This window comes from Taudactylus pleione, unplaced genomic scaffold, assembly GCF_031769625.1.
Source record: "Taudactylus pleione unplaced genomic scaffold, aTauple2 ptg000445l, whole genome shotgun sequence".
Taxonomy (NCBI): Eukaryota; Metazoa; Chordata; class Amphibia; order Anura; family Myobatrachidae; genus Taudactylus; species Taudactylus pleione.
In genome coordinates, this window is record NW_028284847.1 from 972,103 (window position 1) to 993,348 (window position 21,246).

At 38.7% G+C, this 21,246-nt stretch overlaps 1 pseudogene; it reads left to right on the forward strand.

Annotated features, from left to right (window-relative positions):
* Window positions 1–8,367: 8,367 nt before the first annotated feature.
* Window positions 8,368–10,027, forward strand: LOC148505662 (uncharacterized; annotated as a pseudogene).
* The last annotated feature ends 11,219 nt before the right edge of the window (window positions 10,028–21,246 follow it).

Sequence of the window (21,246 nt, forward strand, 5' to 3'; positions counted from 1 at the left end):
CATGACACAGGAAGCCAGACTGATAGTTATATGCAGGGATGGCAACAAATCTTGGGGCCCAGCACACATTTTTGGGGCCCCCATCCCCTCCCAGCAGGTACAGTCCATGCAGGTTGGTCACAGACAAAGGAGCTGGGGCTATGAGACAGTCAGCCTCAGACTTAAACCCAGAGTTTCAGTCCCATCCCCATTGCCACACAGCCCCTGGGCCTCACAACCACACAGCCCCGCCACTGGGCCTCTCCAGCCCTGTGTCTTCCTCATCTCCATTCCACCTACCACTTCATCACCAGCTTTCCTAACCACCACCTGAACAATCTCTGCAGCCTCCACATCCACCGCCCGACCCAAGTCTTTTATCCCCAGGCAACACTTACCTGCAGACTGCTTCTGTTCCCTGGTGGCTTGGACCAAGCCCCTCTCTGCCTGGTGGCATGATGTCACGTGCGCTGCCCTGGGACAAAAAACAACAACTTTATTCTGGGTTGCCGGCAGCCTGCCGCCTCCTCCTACTATGTGTGGCTTGCACTGCTGAATACAGCAGATGCAAGGGGGACACATTAGCTGCGCTCCTGAGGGGCCAGGGCCACTTGCAATCTTGGGGCCCAGTACATGTGTCCTCTTTGTCCCCCCCTTTCATTGGGGCTGGTTATATGGTTGATTTATATGTTCGATGAAGCATGGGCACACAGCTGCACAGAGTACATTAGGAAATGAGTGAGGAGAGAGTTCAAACACTTAACATAATTGTGGAGGAGAGCCCCCCTCCCTCACCAGTACCACTCCCAAAGTAGACACACATGGAGCTCCTGAGGCACATTACATATTTCTCTCCCTCTGCTCTGTCCTGTTCCATAATCTCCTCTCTAGCTGCATGAGGAAATAATTTTTCTTCTAATTTCAGATACAGATGATGCTGACCCTACTCCAGAGTCCTTTTCTGGGCCCAGTGTGTCAGGAGTGTTTGCAGGGGCTGAAGCAAGAATTCCAAATGCTGACCCTGCAAACCCCACTCCTGATACCCCTCTCCTGAGGCCCTTCTCACAGAGCTGCTGGGTGAGACTAATAAGAACATGGTCATCTTTGAAAACATCCAGGCAGCTCTTGTGAGAATGGCCAAGGCCCAGGAGCAGACAGCTGAGGCCAAGAGGCAGACATCTTTGACCCTTGTATGCCTGGCCTTGGCCTGGGAGCAGGCAAACGCCATCAACTGAGATGCCATGTGGGAGCAAACCTCCCTTCTTGAACTAAGATCTGCCCACCATTCCTGGAATCCTTTTGTCCAGCCTTGACCCTAAACCCACTACATCCCTGCACCGCAGAACATGCCAGTCTGTGCCTGTGGAACTTGCCCTTCAGCCTAGTTCAAAAGAGACCAAAAAAATTACAGCATTGCCAATCTTGGGCTGCCCCCCTATTTCACCAATCAATATCTCCCCTTCCTTCCCACTGAATTGTTTAATTAATTTGGCTTCAAAATGTATCATTTTATATTTGATATTTTTGTAGTTTGTTTTTTTGTGGATGCAAAAACCAAAAAATTAGCTATTACATCATTTGTTAAAAAAAAATTAATTGAAAATCTTCTGACTGGAGTGTAATCAATATTTTTAATACAACCAAAACACCAATAGAGTGTCATAAGGTTACATACATACATATGTGATTAAAACAATACTTGATAACCTTATACATTTAAGCCAGTGGTGTATTATAGAAAATAATACAGAAATTTGATGAGTAACAAATGCAAAACATTCACACACACACACTGACACATTGTAATAAAATAAATAAATAAAAAATATAAGCAAGAACATCAGTTACATCAGTAAACTTGCGGTCCGCCAGGCTGTCCGGTCGCAGTTACTGCTTCACACTTATGCACTGCATCATAGATGCATGCGCAGTTTGCAAAACATCGTCTGCAGCATGTAAATGCAGCTTAGCAAGCAAGTCTGAATCAGGTCCTAAGTTTGTGCTAAGCATGCTAATCTGTTCATTAGCAGATTGGAGGACCAAAACTTCTGGTCCAAGCACGAGTTAGGGGCAAACCTAGTCCTATGATGACATTACATAGATCACTCCCTTGCCAAATGAATAGGAGGTTAAGACAAACTCAAACAATTCCTCACCTATATAAATAAAAACAACAACCATCTCACCTTCACCACCGAATACAGCAAAAAAGTTAATTTCTTAGACATAACTATATTCATTAAACAAGACCAAATATGTATCAAAACCTAACAAAAACCTGTAGACGTTAATAGTTACATACTGTCAAATAGCAGTAATCACCCAAACTGGTTGGAAAACATTCCCCTTGGACAGAAAATATGGAAGTGTGTTTGAGCTGGCGCAGCATGTAGTAATGGGCTAGATATACAAGTAACCATTTTGTTATTTATTCAGGTCAAAATGGGTCAACAATATTGATATAGAGTGGGTAAAAATCATATAAAGCACACTCACAACATTTGATGTCAAGTCTCTTTAAACATGCATCGATTACAAACAGGGATGCAAGGGAGTAGAAACCATCATAAAAATGGATCCCAAAATCAAGGAAAAGAATGCACTTTATAATTAAAAGTATTCAGTTTATCCTCACAACAATTTCTGGTTTGGCAGCACCCACTATAAACAGGTTTGTGGTACAACTATGGGGACCAAATTTGCTCCTAGCTATGTGAACCAGTTTCTGGCAGAGTGGGAAAACACCACTGGTTTGGCTTTACCCACTATAAAACAAATTTGTGGTACAGCTATGGGGACCAAATTTGCTCCTAGCTACGCGAACCTGTTTCTGGTGGAGTGGGAGACCACCACCATTTGGGCAAATAACCCATACAAGGAGTAGATTTCCATATGGTGTTGCTATATTGACAATGTCATCTTGATATGGACAGGAGGCAAAATATTCAATTTGTGAAATACATCACCCATAAAGACAAAAATCTTGAATTTACCACCACATGGAGCACCACATTTCTTAGACCTAATGACCTACATTGAAGAAGGAAGAATCCAGACCAAAACCTACACAAAACCAGTAGACTATTTATACAAATACTATTTATTCTATTACTGTGTATGGATGCGCTAGGGAATATATATTTTTCCTGTTTATGTTATTGAATATGATATATATATATAGCTTTTTTTTTTTTTAAGAATGATTTGCCTATCTATTAAATACCAGTCAAGGTAACCCCATCATATTTGTGATATTTGTGAAAAGCTAAAGGAACTTACCAATGTTAATAAGGCAACAGGGGCAGATTAAGAGGAGGGTGCCCAAGCGCAGGCTTTGTGTGAGCCCACTCCTCTCTGGTGGTGCAGGTCTCCAGGAATATAGTACCAGTGCCTTGTTCCTAGGACATCTCTGCTGTGCAAGTGCAAATCACTAGGAAAATGGCTGCAGTGGCTTTTTTTTCCTGATGATGTCTACAGCAAGATTTGGGCCAGTTGAGCAGTAAGTATAATTCTTGGGTGCTGGGTGTATGGCCCCTCTGAGCGAGGAACCCACGTGCATGTATACCCGGCGCCCATTATAGGATCAGCACTAAGATTGTAAAAGGTGAATGCATGTAAATATGTACAGATATCTGTAAATGTATAGGAGGTCCCAAAATTTCCAAGTATTATATTCAATATGACTAGTCAATTCTGAAGTTATGGGGAATATAGCTTGTACATTGAATCTCTAACAATACAGCTGTAGACAGTCAGATAAAGGAAGAAAATTAGTTTTGATTAATAAGGGCAATTACAGTCACAACTCTAACTCATTAACATTATAATATTAGAGACACAATTTGTAAATAACTAGAAAGCTTTGCACCTCCCAGGAATTGTATTTTGTTCATAACAATGAGGCCTGATTATAACTTAGTGTGAGAGAAGCACTAGTAAAGTGATAAATGGGAGATATGTTTGTCCCAGATTTCTGGCCTATGTATTTTAAACCCCCAGGAAATTTCTGTTTTTGCTAAACAGACTAGAGTTTGGGCTTTTAGTAAAAAATGGATTATGGGCCCTGGGGGTGTGGGTGTGAGAGAAGGTATGGCTCCATCCACAAAGTCCATTTTGGGTCTTCAGGCCTTCAGCCTTCGAGCAGGCTAATTGGTGACTGCACCTATAGGAGGCTGATATAAGCTGTGTCAGGGTTTGGCTCAGTGTCTCACTACCTGGGGAAACAGGCAGCAGGCTTGTTCAAAGACACTATAATGTACTAATTGTACTCTGCATATGCCTATGTTTGTGGTGAGGACCGTAGGTCCTACCACTTTGAGAGAGGGAATCTATTGTTTAGTTATTGCTCAGATGAGCTAGGATTTATTTTTATGTTTTCTATTTTTGAGTGCACAATAAAAACTAGCTGCAGCTAGCTTGCACAAAAACCCTGGACTGGTGTACTGTTTCCTGGCTGCCGTGTGTTTGGAAGTGTCCATCTACCCCAGGAGAGGGACCTCCTGCCCCAATCATATTACATTAGCCACTGCAATACATATCTGTATCACCAACATTATTATAAAGTGTTAGAGGAATTCCTGTAATTGCCCATATTCAAACTTACATTTCTTTTCTTCATGTGCCTATCAGACTGTCTCCATATGTTTTGTTAGTCTCAATGCTACATTATTATTCAAAGTTGTCAACAGTATATGTAAAATTTTTGACACATTTTTCCTTCTCTCTGATTGGCTCATTTGACAACACCTACCAGTATAAATGAGAGGCCTTACACCATAGTTAATTTCAACCAGTTATGTCTTGGTTTAATTCACTATTTGCTGAAATAAAATGAATTGATGGGAATTACTGTATCATGGACAACAGGTAATATAGGTAAGTTGCACTGTATTTAACTTTATATCCTTCTGTCTGTCTCCTTATTGTGTGGAAATATTATGTTCTCTATAGTGCACAGTGTTCAACACGTTTCACCAAATCATTTTTATTACATAAAAGGATATTAAGGTGATTTAAGCATCTTTACAAATCAAATTTCCTCACGGAAACTGATCCTTAGCTTCTCTCAGAATTTGGTTTACTTTGTTGCAAGAATATATTGAAATCTATTTCTTTACAAATGTTTTTTAGGCAAATGTGTTGCCGTTTTGTGCAGAGCATTGTCTTATCTCTACTAACAAATTATTTCTTTATACTATATTAAAAGAACACCTGTGGTCTGAGAGTTTTCCTATAAAACTTATACAGCCCACACATCACAGGAGAAAGTGCAAAAAAGGGGCTTCAACCAGAGTAATCCAAGAAATTTCTAATAAGTACGTTGGAGTGTAATTCCTTTCTTGAACTATGAAGAGTTTGAAAGATTACAAGACACTGACAGCCTTGTAATCTTTTTGGAGGCAAAGGGCCACTTTGTGAAATCAAGCCCATCCTCACAGCAAGGTAAGCATGATTTATATATTACTTTCTTATAGGTGCAATTATGTATTTATTATACTATTCTAACTTTTATACTTTAAACCACCTATTTGTGTATGCAGGTCAACATCTGCCATTGCCCATATAGGAGTAGCAGCTGTGAAAGTAGCTGCTGTCACCAGTAATGGAAGAGACAAGTCTCTGGAATGAGATGATGAGGGTAGAGGATACCAAGCAGTGGAAGGAAGTGATGAGGGTAGAGGAGAAGACCATGCAGTGGAAGGCAGTGATGTGGGTAGAGGAGAAGACCATGCAGTGGAAGGCAGTGATGTGGGTAGAGGAGACCAAGCAGTGGAAGGCAGTGATGTGGGTAGAGAAGACCAAGCAGTGAAAGGCAGTGATGAGGGTAGAGGAGACCAAGCAGTGAAAGGCAGTGATGAGGGTAGAGGAGACCAAGCAGTGGAAGGCAGTGATGTGGGTAGAGGAGACCAAGCAGTGGAAGGAAGTGATGTGGGTAGAGGAGACCAAGCAGTGGAAGGAAGTGATGTGGGTAGAGGAGACCAAGCAGTGGAAGGCAGTGATGAGGGTAGAGGAGACCAAGCAGTGGAAGGCAGTGATGTGGGTAGAGAAGACCAAGCAGTGGAAGGCATTGATGTTGGTAGAGGATACCAAGCAGGGAAGGCAGTGATGTGGGTAGAGGAGACCAAGCAGTGGAAGGCAGTGATGTGGGTAGAGAAGACCAAGCAGTGGAAGGCATTGATGTTGGTAGAGGATACCAAGCAGGGAAGGCAGTGATGTGGGTAGAGGAGACCAAGCAGTGGAAGGCAGTGATGAGGGTAGAGGAGACCAAGCAGTGGAAGGCATTGATGTTGGTAGAGGATACCAAGCAGGGAAGGCAGTGATGTGGGTAGAGGATACCAAGCAGGGAAGGCAGTGATGTGGGTAGAGGAGACCAAGCAGTGGAAGGCAGTGATGTTGGTAGAGGATACCAAGCAGGGAAGGCAGTGATGTGGGTAGAGGAGACCAAGCAGTGGAAGGCAGTGATGTGGGTAGAGGAGACCAAGCAGTGGAAGGCAGTGATGAGGGTAGAGGAGACCAAGCAGTGGAAGGCAGTGATGTGGAATCACTCATTTAGAGGAAGATTCTTCTATGTAAATACATTGTCCATGTAATCAGACTGTTTAAAACTATTTATGCTAATTGAGACAATTCTCTACAGCAGATGGATTAATGGTAGGGGTGATAAAAGGTTTATGGATAATAATGCCAAATAGTTTGGGTGGAAATAGGTGAGCACCAAATGGATGGTGATGGTAAGCAGAAAAATGCATGAAGCTGGAATGTATGCTAAGTATTCATTAGCTACACCATTACTCCATGGCTACAGGGGATATTTGTCTGAGACATTAGGAGTATACAACATTAAACATGAAGTAATGGCTTATTTTATTTGTATGTGCGTGTTATGTCCATTTCCATTAGAACATGCTTGAGATAGAACATATTTTATGCATGTTTACTGTTTCCTTCTCATTCTTCACTATTTCAGTCTTCAACATTCTTCTCTCACTAATGTCACCAATAAAAGGTATCTCCAGTAAGTAGCCCTCATGTCTCCATAGAGTACATGAGAAAATGAATAGGTTTAATCTGGTTTGTAGCTAGGGTAGTGCGGCCGGTGCCATTGCACAGGGCACCACAGGGCAGGGGGCGCTGTTTGGGCCTGTCAAATTTCTGTTTATTATCATTCTCACTTGTAGCTTCCTCTTATTTCATCCCCTGCATCTCCTGGCCTCCCCTATCTCTTCCCTGGCCCTTCCCCATGAGGCCATTTCCCTTGTTTGGGTGCATTATGTCCCTTTGAAAAATGAGAGGGCGTCAATGCTCTTTCTGGCACAGGGCACCAAATAGTCTAGTTATGGTTCTGGGTTTAATTAACATGATTGACATGATTTTATGACAAGTCTTTTCAAATTATGTATCTTGACTTAAAAAAAAAATGTATAAGTTCTCTCTCTAAGTTAATAGTATATTTTGCCAAACATTATGCCTCTGGAGTTTTGCCAGTATTGCCCATCAGCAAGGAAGTCATGTGTTTTATATTACAAAAAGTTACTCTTGCAGCATTGATGTACAGTCACTCACCTAAATAAGTCAGCAGACTATTTTGCAAACTAATAAGAATATCTCCCCCCTTTCTGTATACAAAGGTGAAAAATGTTGCACGATTTTTATATTTTATGAAACCAGAAAAAAGTTACTTTGGATTTTGTTAATGACATCTACAAAGCAAAATGTTTTTTTTTTTCCAAAACAGACAAATCTGTCTCTGTAATCAAAGTTTAATTATTTAAAAAATATAAGATTTGTTGTGTATAACACAAGAGCTACAAATCTAGGAGCAACAAATCCACAGCTCTTCTTAGTCTGCAGTCTCTTTCTCACAGTAACGGATGCCATTCAGAAAAATATAAGGAAAGGAAGATCAAAGGAAGTGGTTTCCAAAAAGTAAGTTCAATACGTATTTGACCGACACATAACAGTTACTATGATCTCTATTTGTACCATTCTAGTTTCCAACTATTTTTCTTACATCAATTTGTGAGTTCTCATTTTACTTCCATCATTTTTAATCCAATATTTTATTGTATGATTTGCAGGTACAGAACACTGACCACCGGTTACTTGCATCCAGAGGATTGCCGTCGGCTATTGGAGGTTGCAAAAACAGATTTCTTAAAAAATGCATTAATTTTGCTACCACTGGTACACAACTGAAACCAAATGACAAGCTTACCTCATCTTAAAACACCTGCAAAGACCTGGAATGGTAGCCAATATGACTAAGTACTATTTGACATTGATAACTTGTTATAAACTGAAAATATAAATGTGATCTGTAATAATGATATTGTATCTTCATATTCTTAGGTTAAGGAATGAAACAAGGGGGTTCATCCTACCTTTACATCAGAGGGTGCCTCAAGCTTGCGGTGATAGGTGTTAAACACAAAACTGGTGCACATCAAGTGGCTGCATTTGCACTTACAGAAGAAGAAATGGTACGTTTTACATAAAAAGATGTATAGATTTTTTGTGAGTGCTTTATGGAAAATGATATTGATTATTAATACATTTATTTTTTCCTAGTGGTTTAATACCTATGTAGAAGTTGCACGTCCTTTAATGATAAAAGAAGATGTGTCCCAGGAAATATTTTTCATCTCCACAACAGGAAAAACAATTTACAATGTTTTCAATAATCCTAAATGCTTTCATGAAAAGTAAGTAATCTGCTGAATAATTAGATGTTCAAGTTTGGTGCAGCCACACTAATGGTGCAATTAAAGGTGAAATTAATGTCATTATACTGATTATTGATGATCTTAATACTTTATAAATGTTGTGTAATATTGCACACCAGTGCACCATTTTTTAAAGATATGTTTGCAAATTCTAATATGCCTTTTCCTATAATGTTCTTTTTAGATATCAGCTGATGTGTGACAAGCCAGATAGTTCGGTGGGCCTGTGAGACTTTGACTAATGAATTACTCTGAAGTGGAGGAGTCTTTTCACCAGATACCTGGCCCACTCCAATTTTACAGTAGACAGAAATTACAGGGAGAAGACTTTGCAAAATATATGTCTTAGGTCAAGACTGGTCGCCATGGTTGGAAAAAATGGTGACTTAGATAAGGACCAACCAATCTCTTCAAGGTAAATTCCTTATGTTTCTTTACAACAGATCATAATCCATGCTTTTTCCATTCTTCTCCTGTGTTTTCTGTAGCCTCATTCACTGTTTTTACATCACATTCATTAAACATTTATGTTCTGTTTCCAAACAGGGAAGGACTTCAAGACTCTAGATATACAGAGGGAAGAAAACTTCCAGAGGCTGCTTATAAACTTCCCTGCAACAGTAAATGCATGTCAGCCAAAGAAAGGAGACTGCCAGTACATAGCACCATTAAATTGGCATCACTGCAGAAAGAAATGGAGAAATGTGAGTTTTCAGAAAATATAGCAACATACATGCATGATTGTACCAATTTATACAGTCGGTTAGACAATCTAATGTTTTATTTTTCTTCAACAGGAACCTTTCCAACTCGTAGACCATCAGTTTCCAAGTTAACCAAGTACATTGAAGAAAAACAATGGACACAAAGTTACTGAGGTCCAACATCTGGCAGAGGAATGGAAGCCTATGTCGATCAAGAAATACAAAAAATGCAAGGACCTGGAAGATAATATCCACTTGCAAAACTGGAATGGACTAAAATGTTCTACAGACAAAGCAAGCCTAATGAAAAGAGTGACATCCCAGAGAGCTTTTTTAAAAGGAGAAGTTATCTATGACTTCGAGTGCCAAAAAAGGTAGAAAATTGCGAAAAACTCAAAAAGAGCTCTGAAAATTTTTTCTTTTACAAAGATTGAAGAAAAATCATGGTGCATCAACCCATCATGTTTATGCCACACAGTCAATTTTAAATTACAGTATATGCAGAAAAACAGCATCAATTTTAATGTGCTCATATCCTACACAACCAAGTTTGGCGTTCTCCTGCTTGCTGCAGAAGACATTGCAGTCAAACAGGAGCTAAAATATTACGATATACAGTAATTTTGGATATAGCTCATCTGCTCACTTTAATTTTTGTGCACTTTACTTTTCTGTTATTATGTTTGGATATGTTATTGTATATAGTTGTAATAACGTTTTTACAGGTATCAATTGTATGAAAAAATATTTTTAATTTTAACTTAATTACTGCATCTTTCTCTATGTTGTAGGCTATTCAAAGGAACTATGGTAAAGTTTTATTAATACTTAAGCTGCATACACACGATTTTGTTACCAACGATTTTTATGAACGATTATCTGTCAGATTATCTGTCAGATTTTTTAAAGTGTAATGAACGATTTTTATGAACTACAAACGTTTTTTGCATATTCCCTTAATGAAAATTGTTCAGTTGACAAGTCTGACTGAACTGCAAACTACAAACGTGAACGCGCATGAACGATAATCGTTCATCGTTTGACTCAAAAATTTAATGATTGTCAAAAAATTATCGTTAAATGATATTGTTTAACGATAATCGTTAAAAAAAATCGTTGTGTGTGTATGCACCTTTACAGTTTCCTATTTCCAAAAGGGAATGAAATATTGCCCTAGTTTTTACTTTGAAACAAAGGCTCACACATAAGTTGGTTTGAAATTGTAATAAACAATTATCTATAAAACATGGTATCTATCTATTTATCCATCTACCAAGCTTGCTCATACATACCCCTGTAATTTGTGAGTGTTTGGAAATAAAGGTATAGCATTTAATTTGAATCATTAGAATAGAAGGAATGGAATCTGGGGAAAGCTTCTGCACCAGTAAATATTTAATTAGAAATAAGTGTGAAACCCCAATGTGAATAAATGATTCTAAGCTTGCTGCTGTTCATGCAGCTATAAATAAATAGGATCTAACATGAATAGCTGGTAACTTAGTGAGTATAGAAACAGCTCTAATCAGTCACATGGTATACACTATCTGAGCCTTATACTGCTGAATTTAACCATTATTAGTGAGCTAGTGTAAGGCTCAGATAGTGTATACCACTACCATGTGACTGATTAGAGCTGTTTCTAGACTCACCAAGTTACCAGCTATTCATGTTAGATCCTGTTTATTTATGGCTGCATGAACAGCAGCAAGCTTAGAATAATTTATACACACCATGTGTGCTTTTCAAATTTGGCTTCTTTCCCAGATACTCCCTAATTTGGGCCGGGTTTTCTTATTGTCAAAGCTAATGCAAATACCCTTATGATTTAAATGGCTACATGTGCTGCTAACATTATAACAAGACACTGTGACACTGCAACATTGTATATCTGAAGATTTGGCTTTCTTTCCAGAGTTTTGCTGAATACACTGCAGACAGCACATGTGCATGTTTACCTGCAGCCTAATGAATAGCCAATAATGTCCAATAACATGGTAGGATAATATGAGGGGATAAGGTGATAATATAAGATATCAATCTCCTATTCCTACATGACATTTGTGATATGAAATCTATATTAATTGAGCCAATTGACTGATTACAAGTATATTAGTCAGTCTTTATGGAATATAATTCCAGCCCCTTAGATGTTATAAGTTATTTGTTGGCTTTGCAGCAGTTAAGTCAACCCTTGTTTAAATGTATTAGATTCCATGTGCATTTCAGTTACAGGTGGCAATCTAGGTATATGAGTATATTGGTCCCAATTAAATGCATTTTTTGATTTGCTATTTTTGGATTTGCATATATTCTATGACTTATTTGTGAGAGATTTTCTATTTATTAATATCCATTTTTGTGTCGCCATTACACGCGCAGGTGTACCAATAACACTATTCATTTCAATAATTAACACACTGAGACGTTTTTCATTTTTTATATTTCACTGGAGAGATTATTATATATACAATTTTAATATTGTTTAATAAAAGTTACATTTTATTACATTTTTTGTTAGTGCACCAACCAAGGGACATTTCTGTCTTTTTTATTTTTCTTTAATTTGAATCATACTGAAAATGGTACCCCAAAATGTACAGATATTGTAAAAAATGACCAGAGTATACCCTGAACATGTATGGGGTCATATTTAGTTATTGCCTGTACAAGGAACCCATCATATTCTGTGATTTTAGTGCTAAACTGAGAGAGCATATTATTATTATCCTTTATTTATATGGTGCCACAAGAATTCTGCAGTGCCTCACAAATTACATTAACAAATGAGCAAACTTGTAAAACAGCAACTTACAGTACAAGACAATACATAATAAGAACATGGTTTATAAACATTGCTGCAGCGATCGTAACACTCAAATAAGCATTAGGGCATCAGCTACCAAGTGTTAAGTGCCCTTGTGGAGAGTTTTGGGTAGATGATCGTATGAGTGAGGGAAAGATAAACACATTTCGGAAGAGGGCCCTGCTCGTGAGAGCTTACATTCTATAGGGGGGGTGGGGGGGGGAGGAGACACAGATAGGGTAGACATAATATTTATGAGTCCTCAGCTTGTCAAAGGTAATTACAAGTTGATAAAAAGGGGAAAAGGTATCTGTGCAGGTAATTTTATATATATATGATACATATATAATAATAAAACAAATTTGAATTAAATGTAATCATAAATATGAACTGCAGTTCAATAAAACATACACACATGTAACAAATAATCGTTAAAAAATGCTACAATGAGTTATACACATGAACAAATATATTGAGTGGCTACTTGAGAAAAATTGTATCAAAATGTTCCCAGCAGCTAACTAGTAAGCACGTATCCGTCCCAACGGACGTAAGGGCCCAGCAGTTGATGGAGATGGTCAGATAGCCGCTAGGTGCTGTGTTGACGGCTGCCGACCAAATCATACACTCCTGCTATACATGAATTGTAACAAATTATCAAAAGAAAACCTGCACCAGGTATTATATATTAGATCTTTGAGGGGTGGTATTTCTAGCTATTAATATTCTTGATATTTTATCAACATATATTTGCTCTAAATTATCAGGTGCTACCCATTGATTCAGAATAGACGTATATAATTATCTGACTCAAGCCAAGGGGATATTTCTATTTCCCTGATGGATAAACTGCATGAACACTAAATATATCTTTCTGATTAAACAACTATGATTTATAAGGACAATATCACACACAGTATTACATATTATAGTTATTTATAAGGACAGCACAAGACCTTGTTTTTAATTTAACTATTATATATATCTATATCACTTGTCACATTTTTCTTTTATTTTTCTATGTGCACTATTTATATGCATTTAATATCTTTTTCCATTCACTACTTTTTCTTTTAATATTTCGCTTATAAAGCCCTAATTATGGGCATGATTATGCTAATTATCTGACTAAACAATATATGAGCAATAACTAGTATAAAACTAATATATTAATATCTGGGAGCCCGATCTAAATATTTTTAAAACATATTTAATAAAAGTGATTACGTTTTATTTAATTAAGAGGGTCTGAGTGCACTCAATTTGTAATTGATTCCCATTTGTTTCTTGTTTCTTGTATATACTCCTACTATACACTCTGCAAAAGTGTGCAAGCTACCTGGGTTCTCCGTGTGTACAGCTCCTGGCAGCCGTCAACACAGCACCTAGCGGCTATCTGACCATCTCCATCAACTGCTGGGCCCTTGCGTCTGTTGGGACGAATACGTGCTTACCAATTGCTGCTGGATTCAGTTTTTACTTTGGGGTCCGTGTGCCGCATTTTGCTCTTTGTGCGGGTGCCCTTCCGCCCACGGTGTGGACAGGAGCCGCGCTTCTGGATACCATCCAGCTTCACATCAATACCATTTGTGCATTACGTTACACCCTTCACCAACGGATCTCTGTTTACCCACCCGCAGTACGGATAGGAGTCGCTTGATTGGCGCGACTCAGCTGAACACCACTGTCGGTATAAGGAGTTTTAATCTACGGACTTTACATTTTGGGATGTGAGAGTGACTTATGACATAGATTAGCCGCATATCCACATGCTAAATATTGGGCAGTTCTTTTTGAATCAACATTATTGTCAATTGCCTATATACATTTGCCTTATTGGATACTAGTTAGCTGCTGGGAACATTTTGATACAATTTTTCTCAAGTAGCCACTCAATATATTTGTTCATGTGTATAACTCATGGTAGCGTTTAATGATTATTTGTTACATGTGTGTGTTTTATTGAACTGCAGTTCATATTTATGATTACATTTAATTCAAATTTGTTTTATTATTAATGTGTCATTATATATATCATATTGCAGAAATCCCTCTGGTGTCAGCTGCAGGTTTTTATATTAGACAGCAACTGAACAGTTAGCAAACCTATCTGTTCTTTTCTTTAATTACAAGTTGATATTGTACAGATTATTGAGAAAGTCTAGTAGTGTACCAGATATTTAGATTTTAACGGGTCACTTGTCAACGTACTGCCATGTGCAGTACTTCAACCTTCCATGTGTACAGGATCAGCAGAATCTTACAACACTTAGCAAGCAGGCTTACGATGCAGAGAACAAATCAGACTCAGACAATGATGTGTATACAATGTGGCACACGAGTCAGACCGCTCTTAAGTCTTGACCCCAGTGTGGTTTTATTTATAGGGCAATCAAGCATGACAGCAACTTTACTGTGCAGACAATCAACTGGACCTACAGATAAGATAAGCATATGATGCATGTTCTTATGATTTCTTAGAAGTTCTTCTTGCTGCCTTCTTGTCATCTTCTTTGCTTAGTCATTTCAGACTGTCTAGGGTCTCCACCCTCGATAACACTTATCTCTGCATCAGGTTGAGTTGTTTTTCTGATATTTTACCTATAACAGTGACTTTCATTTCTTAACCTTATTTGCTTAGTCATCTTAAAGCAACATACAAATTAGAACATTTAATAAACTTATATCAAGGTTCTATATGCTTACAATCCCCTCTTTTTATCAAATGTTCTATCTCTCTGGAGAAATGCCCATGTTTTCTGGGTCTTTTGGAGTTTCTTGATGTTCTTGTTCCTCATCTTTCTTTACCTCCATGGCTTTGTCTCCTTCCTATCAGTTATCTACGATAACCAGCAATTGACCTTATAGTGCCTATGTTATCCATATGCTATACTAAGGACCACATATAGATAGAGCAACTACTGTATCATTCAGCATGCATCAATGGTGTTTATCATAAGAACTATTCTATTGTTGCTTGAAGGTTGATCATGCCGGGAGGAGTGATTGAGAAACCTGGTAACAGGACATTGGGGAGAAGAGAATAGGCCCCCATCATATGTAACTCCCCGGTTTTAATGAGACCTCTCCTAGGGTGCAGAGTCTAGTCCACCTGATGGTATTCAGCAGTGACCCCTCCAAGCGGGATATGGGTTTTACTGCATAATGCAGGATTACTATACCTTCATTTGTCATGGGTAATTCAGAACACTTGAACTTAAACTATTTCACTCAAGCATTAGCACTATTGCTCATCTTCCTTAGTTACATACTAAATTATTATTATTTTTCACTGTGTAGTGGGTTGGTTGGTCATGTCTTCTATCCTCACTGTTAGCTTCTTACAGTGTGATGCGTAGACCATAGTATCTCTTTCTTCTAACTTTACTGTGGTAGGTGTAGTCAGTAGCACCTGGAATGGACCTTCATATCGAGGTTTGAGTGCTTTTCTTACATGTCTTTTGAGATAGACCCAGTCCCCTGGACTCAACGAATGAGTACTGCCTTCAAAGTCTGGATCTGGAAGGGAAGAGAATACTTGACAATGGAGGTTAGTTAAAGCTTTACAAATTGCTTGTACATATGCAGCTACATCTCCGTGATTATGCTGTAACTGCTGAGGGAAGTAACACACTGTCTTAGGTACTGTAGCAAACAGTATCTCATATGGTGAAAGCTTATGTGTCTTTGTTGGGGTGGTTCTGATAAAAAACATATTGGTCAACACTGACCAGGGTCTACTTGTTTCTGTATTTTAAGATTGATTTGTCGTATATAGGCATTTTACTTGTCCACCGGCCTTTGGTCATTAGGCTGTGTGAACGGCCTGGGCAATGCCTAGGTCTTGCATAATATGCTGCCTCACTTCTATGAAGTGAGTGCTCCTGATTTTATTACTTCTGGTATGCCATGTCTGCAGTATAGGGTCCACTCTTAAATAACTATTTTCTCTGAAAAGGTTAGAGTGGCCTTGGAGTATGTTTCTGTGGAGTCTTTACTTTTTGTCTGGGATTACATGTCCACATATCCAGTATGCTGCTGCATTGAATCCTGGTGCTATCCAGTGCTGCCATACAATTTGTGTTATGGCTTTCTTTGAATAGTGAGTCTTCTCATACGTTATCTGTAGCCTCATTGGATACAGAGCTCTCGGTAGACACCATTGTTGTTCTTTTGCCCATATACCTTGTTCATTCTTTACAGCTCCTATCTTTATCCATGATTCCTTCTCTCCCTCGAAACCCTGTTCCTGGAAGCATTGTAAGGTGTGCTCATGGACTGGAGCTTCTTGTACTTGAACTTGGTACACAGTTACTGGGTCTTCTGGTGTCTGTTCCTTGGTATGGGTCTGTATTTTTATGATTGGTACTTTTGATGGTAGTTCAAGGGCAAGGAATAGCTGATTAATCAAAGCTGCATGCTTGATAGGCTTGTCATTAAATGCAATAAAATCTCTTCTTTTACAGATAGGGCCAACTTTGTGGGTTGCATTATGTAGATGTTAGCTGTATATCCTTCTGCCAAGATCCAAGCTTCCTTGAGTGCACATGACTCTGCTTCTTGTGCTGAGCACTGTAGAGGTAGTGCTGTGGAAATTATGATGTCTGTATATGTTATATGCTACCATCAACATAGTATCTGGAGCCATCTTCATTTGGGGTTCTGTAAAAGGAGTGTCAATAACACGATGAAGAGCCATAACTTCAACTTGCATGAAGGCTAAACAATCATGATGAGGGAAAACAGTGCATTTATTTTCTTTACTGACAGCTGCTTCTTCATTGGTTGCTATGGGCAACATCATATCTTAATAGAATTCCAATTTTAGTAAATTTACCCCTAGGTGTTTAACCTGTAAACATGAAAAATAGAGAAAATACAGTATATGCTACAAATGGGAATCAGTTCAATATTAAAGTATAAACTGTGAATCATGTTATATATGTTCTTTGTTGAGATTGACCCAAAATGTATGTGGGTCATACCACAAGAACCCTAAGTGAAAGGTTCAAGGAACATTGCAACAATATTCAAAAGGGTGTGGAGACAGTTTCCCCAGACACCAATTATAAACACATATCTGAAATCCTCAGGGTCTCAAAGTGCGAGTTATACCCCTTTTACACCAGAGCAAAAACCTGGGTTTTTGCTGGGTCTACCCAGGTCGCAGCTCAGTGTAAAAGGGTCCCTGAAAAATAACCTGGGTCAAGTGACCCTGCAATCCAACCCAGGTAGCTACCAGGGTTGGACCCAGGATGAACCCAGGTAATGGTGCAGTGTAAACGGTGCAACCCAGGTTATCTGATCTGGATCATGCCTAAAATGAGCGGATTGGTGGTTGTGGAGCATTCACCTCCCACTTTTTATGACCTCACAGGTTTAGCAGGGCAGACCTGAGTTCAGTGTGAACAGGGCTGACCTGGAAGTAACCCAGATCAAAGGTGCAGTGTAAATGGGTCTGACCTGGGTCTGACCAGGGTTGGAACCATGTCCAAAAACCCAGGTTGGACCTGGGTTTTTGGTGGAAAAGAGGTATTATTGAGAAAACCTTGAGAGGTGGTGAGAGAGATTTAATAGGTTATACAAGGCAGAGTCTGAATGGATTTTCAGACCCAAGACCTTGCAACCAAATGGTCTCAATGAAGCCTTGGAGTTTGTAGATTAAGTGGGTGCAGATGGGGGATGCGTCTTGCCTCCATATGTACTGTCTGGTCAATGGAGGTGACATACAACTATTTCCAACTGATGTATATGTGAATAATTACACATACAAGAAATAAGAAATTGGTTGTTGTCATGATGTAACATTATTGTATCTCGTGCTTTCTCTATGTCTAATGGTTTTTTAATAATAATTCTCTTATGTCACTTAGGGCCTGATTTGGGCTGGATCGCAATTCTGAGTTCGCACGCAACCGGCCGCTGCGAGAATATGCAAATCTGCCATCGCAGCACAAGATGCAGATGCCCAACACTACATAATGCCACCCACTTACCCTCTTCTCACATCTGTACTAAAGTGCAAGTATGTGAAATCATCGGTAACATCGGAGCTACACGCTCACTTGTGGTTAACATGACCCTGCCGCAGAAGTTGCTAAACTTTCTGCACTCAGTGAGTACTCAGGCTACATATGGGTCCGCTGTGAATAATTTATGCATGCCCCTGCAACGGCATTCAAATGCACTAACATGCCTGTGTTTGCATGAAAACCCCCGGCACCACCCACATACGCCATTTCCTGCCAATCACTTAGTGATGGGTCTACGTACTGCCTGCAATCACATTCCTGATCAATGCACTTGGTTCACGAATGCAAACTGCGTCTTATACACATGCACAGATTGTAAACATCAGCTGTCTGTGTGCGAACGCAGCATTGTGATCCAACCTACATCAGGCCCTTAGTCCCCATGTGTCTTATTAGTATACATGTATAAAGTATGTGATGAAAGACAATTGTATAAGAATATAAACCCTATTAGACTACAGGAAATAAGTTATAACTTACATTGTTAATGCTATGGTTACAATTAATACACAACTACAGGGAAACCAGTGGTTATGCCTAATCTCATTTGATCTTGGAAGCTATGTAGTGTTGGGCCTGGTTAGTACTTGGATGGGAGACCACATGGGAATACCAGGTGCTATAGGTAGTAATTATGAGAATTTTTTTAATTTTTTTTTTATTATATTATCAAGTGATATTGAAAGTGGTACTGTTATTTTTTATTATTTTAGTGGCAGTTATTTTGTTAGTACTATCACTAGACTATTATGGCAATTATTTTGGAGAAATGTTTGCATCACAGGCACGGAATTGCATTGAGTCGTTGGTTCTGCGATCTAAAGTTGTTGGAAACTTTATCATGTTACAGACTGAGATTATACATAACATGTATATGGTTATGTTGGCAGTGCTTATAATGTCTATGACTTGTCTATTGTGGCCCATTGCGGATGTGTGGTTTATAGAAGTTACAGCGCATAGCCTCATGTTATAGTGACCGCGCATATACCAATATTTCTGTGTAGTAAAAACCCCATTGCATCTGTTTTGTGTATAATTATGTTATATTATAACCGCCATATGATATATTACTTTAAGCATAGAATTACCATATTGTGACCACGCCCCCTAAACGATCGATATTCTTATACAGCATGTAACCTGTGCAATCATCATTTCTTTGCATAGTTATTCTTATACAATACATATCAAATGTATATAAAGGCATTTTTTTTATTGGTATTGCAACTGTTAGCAAACATGTTAGCTGTCTTGAGCGGCATCTAGTGATGTTTTTTGGTAGTGCAGCAATTAGCATGTTTGTTAGCTGCCTCTGTAATTAAATATATATGATGGCATTTTTATAATTATACAGCATGTTTTATTAGCTAACGATTTATTTTGCTAATGGTGAATTAACGTTTTATGGAATTATTTAAAATAGGTTATCACAATTACAGGGTGGTGTGATTTAGCGTAATTTAAATAAAATTTGCAAGAATTTTTGTGATTCATAAGCATTGTGTAAATATGATTAGCGAATACGGAATAAACATGTGTAATTAAATACATATTTTAATATGTCTTCCAGATTCACAGTTACTCCAAGTCACATCCTTAGAAAAAAAATAATAATGGAGGTATGAATTATGATTTATTCTACCACAAAGATGTAAAAATGTGTTAACGGTATGAAAAAAAAAATATATATATTAAAACAAAACATGTTTTGTTTTAAGAGTCAGCAAGCCAGAACGTATTTGAAATTTCTGTTGATGATATGATCACGTCTTTCGCAAGATGAAGAAGATCATGTATATTGGTCTCTAACCCGTAAGTGGTCATATATTGTTTAACGATGCCTACATAAAGTTATTTATTTATATAAAATGTTAAAGCTTGTGATCACACGTTCAACGGCTGCTGCATGATTCTAATTTATTTTTACAAATGTTTTTTCATGCATAATAATTCAGAATTAATCTATGCAGGGCCGGTCGGTCAAGGTCTGAGAACGGTCATTCCTTACGGCACAGAATACGCAATTGGGGATGATATAGGAATGTTCCAGAATCCTTACATGGGGTATGTCTCATCGCAAACCAGCTGTAAGTATCCATGAACCGATCTCCCGAGCGGGCAAATCACCTTTAAGTAAATCGTGCAATATATTTTTAAATTACACATTATATACCACAGATAGTCCTACCATACCGTGTGGCCAATCAGCTGTTGAAAATCGAATACGAGGCATGCCAGCATGTCCACCAATGGCTCTGGAACCAGAACTGTCCCGAGAGTATTCTATGGAAAGTAAGTTAATTAAACGATGCTATACGCTCATTACACGCATCTAAAATGATCATTTTTCTACAGAGCAAAATGTATATCACTACTGAATATCTAACTGCTTCTTTTTTTAAGCTTTCAGTGTAGATGCACTATATAATATGGAGCTGGTGGATTATTGCTGCGCAATAACAGATGATGAAGCGGCTGGAGAACCAGAGCTCCATACAACTGTGGACAGAATAATGCTGCAATCATCCGAAGCTGACAAAGAGAACCAAGGTACACCGGCGCCTCCGAACAACCATTATCGTCTAGCAGATTCTACACAATTGATAGTGAATCAGCTATACAATAAAATCAAGCCAAACAGACGAGTGATAGGTATGCCATGCACAACGCATTGGGTGAATGAGCCATTTAATCAAAAATGATTAAAGAGGAGACTGAGTTATACTGACGAATCAGCCCTTAAAAGAAGGCGATTGACGCTGTTGCAAAGTGTACCAGAATGTTGTAATGGTGGTTGTAAGAAATACAAGAAGTTGCCTGGTCGGGACGATGACGATGAGCAAGCACCCTGTCTTAGTGTTAACACCAGTGCAGATTGCGCAAAGGTTAAGAGGGTCAAGAGGCATGATGAAGAAGCGCCCTGCGTTGGCATTAACACCACCGCAGAGTTCAACAATATCACCTCAAAAAGAAAGAGCAGGCATACAAAAGAACATAAT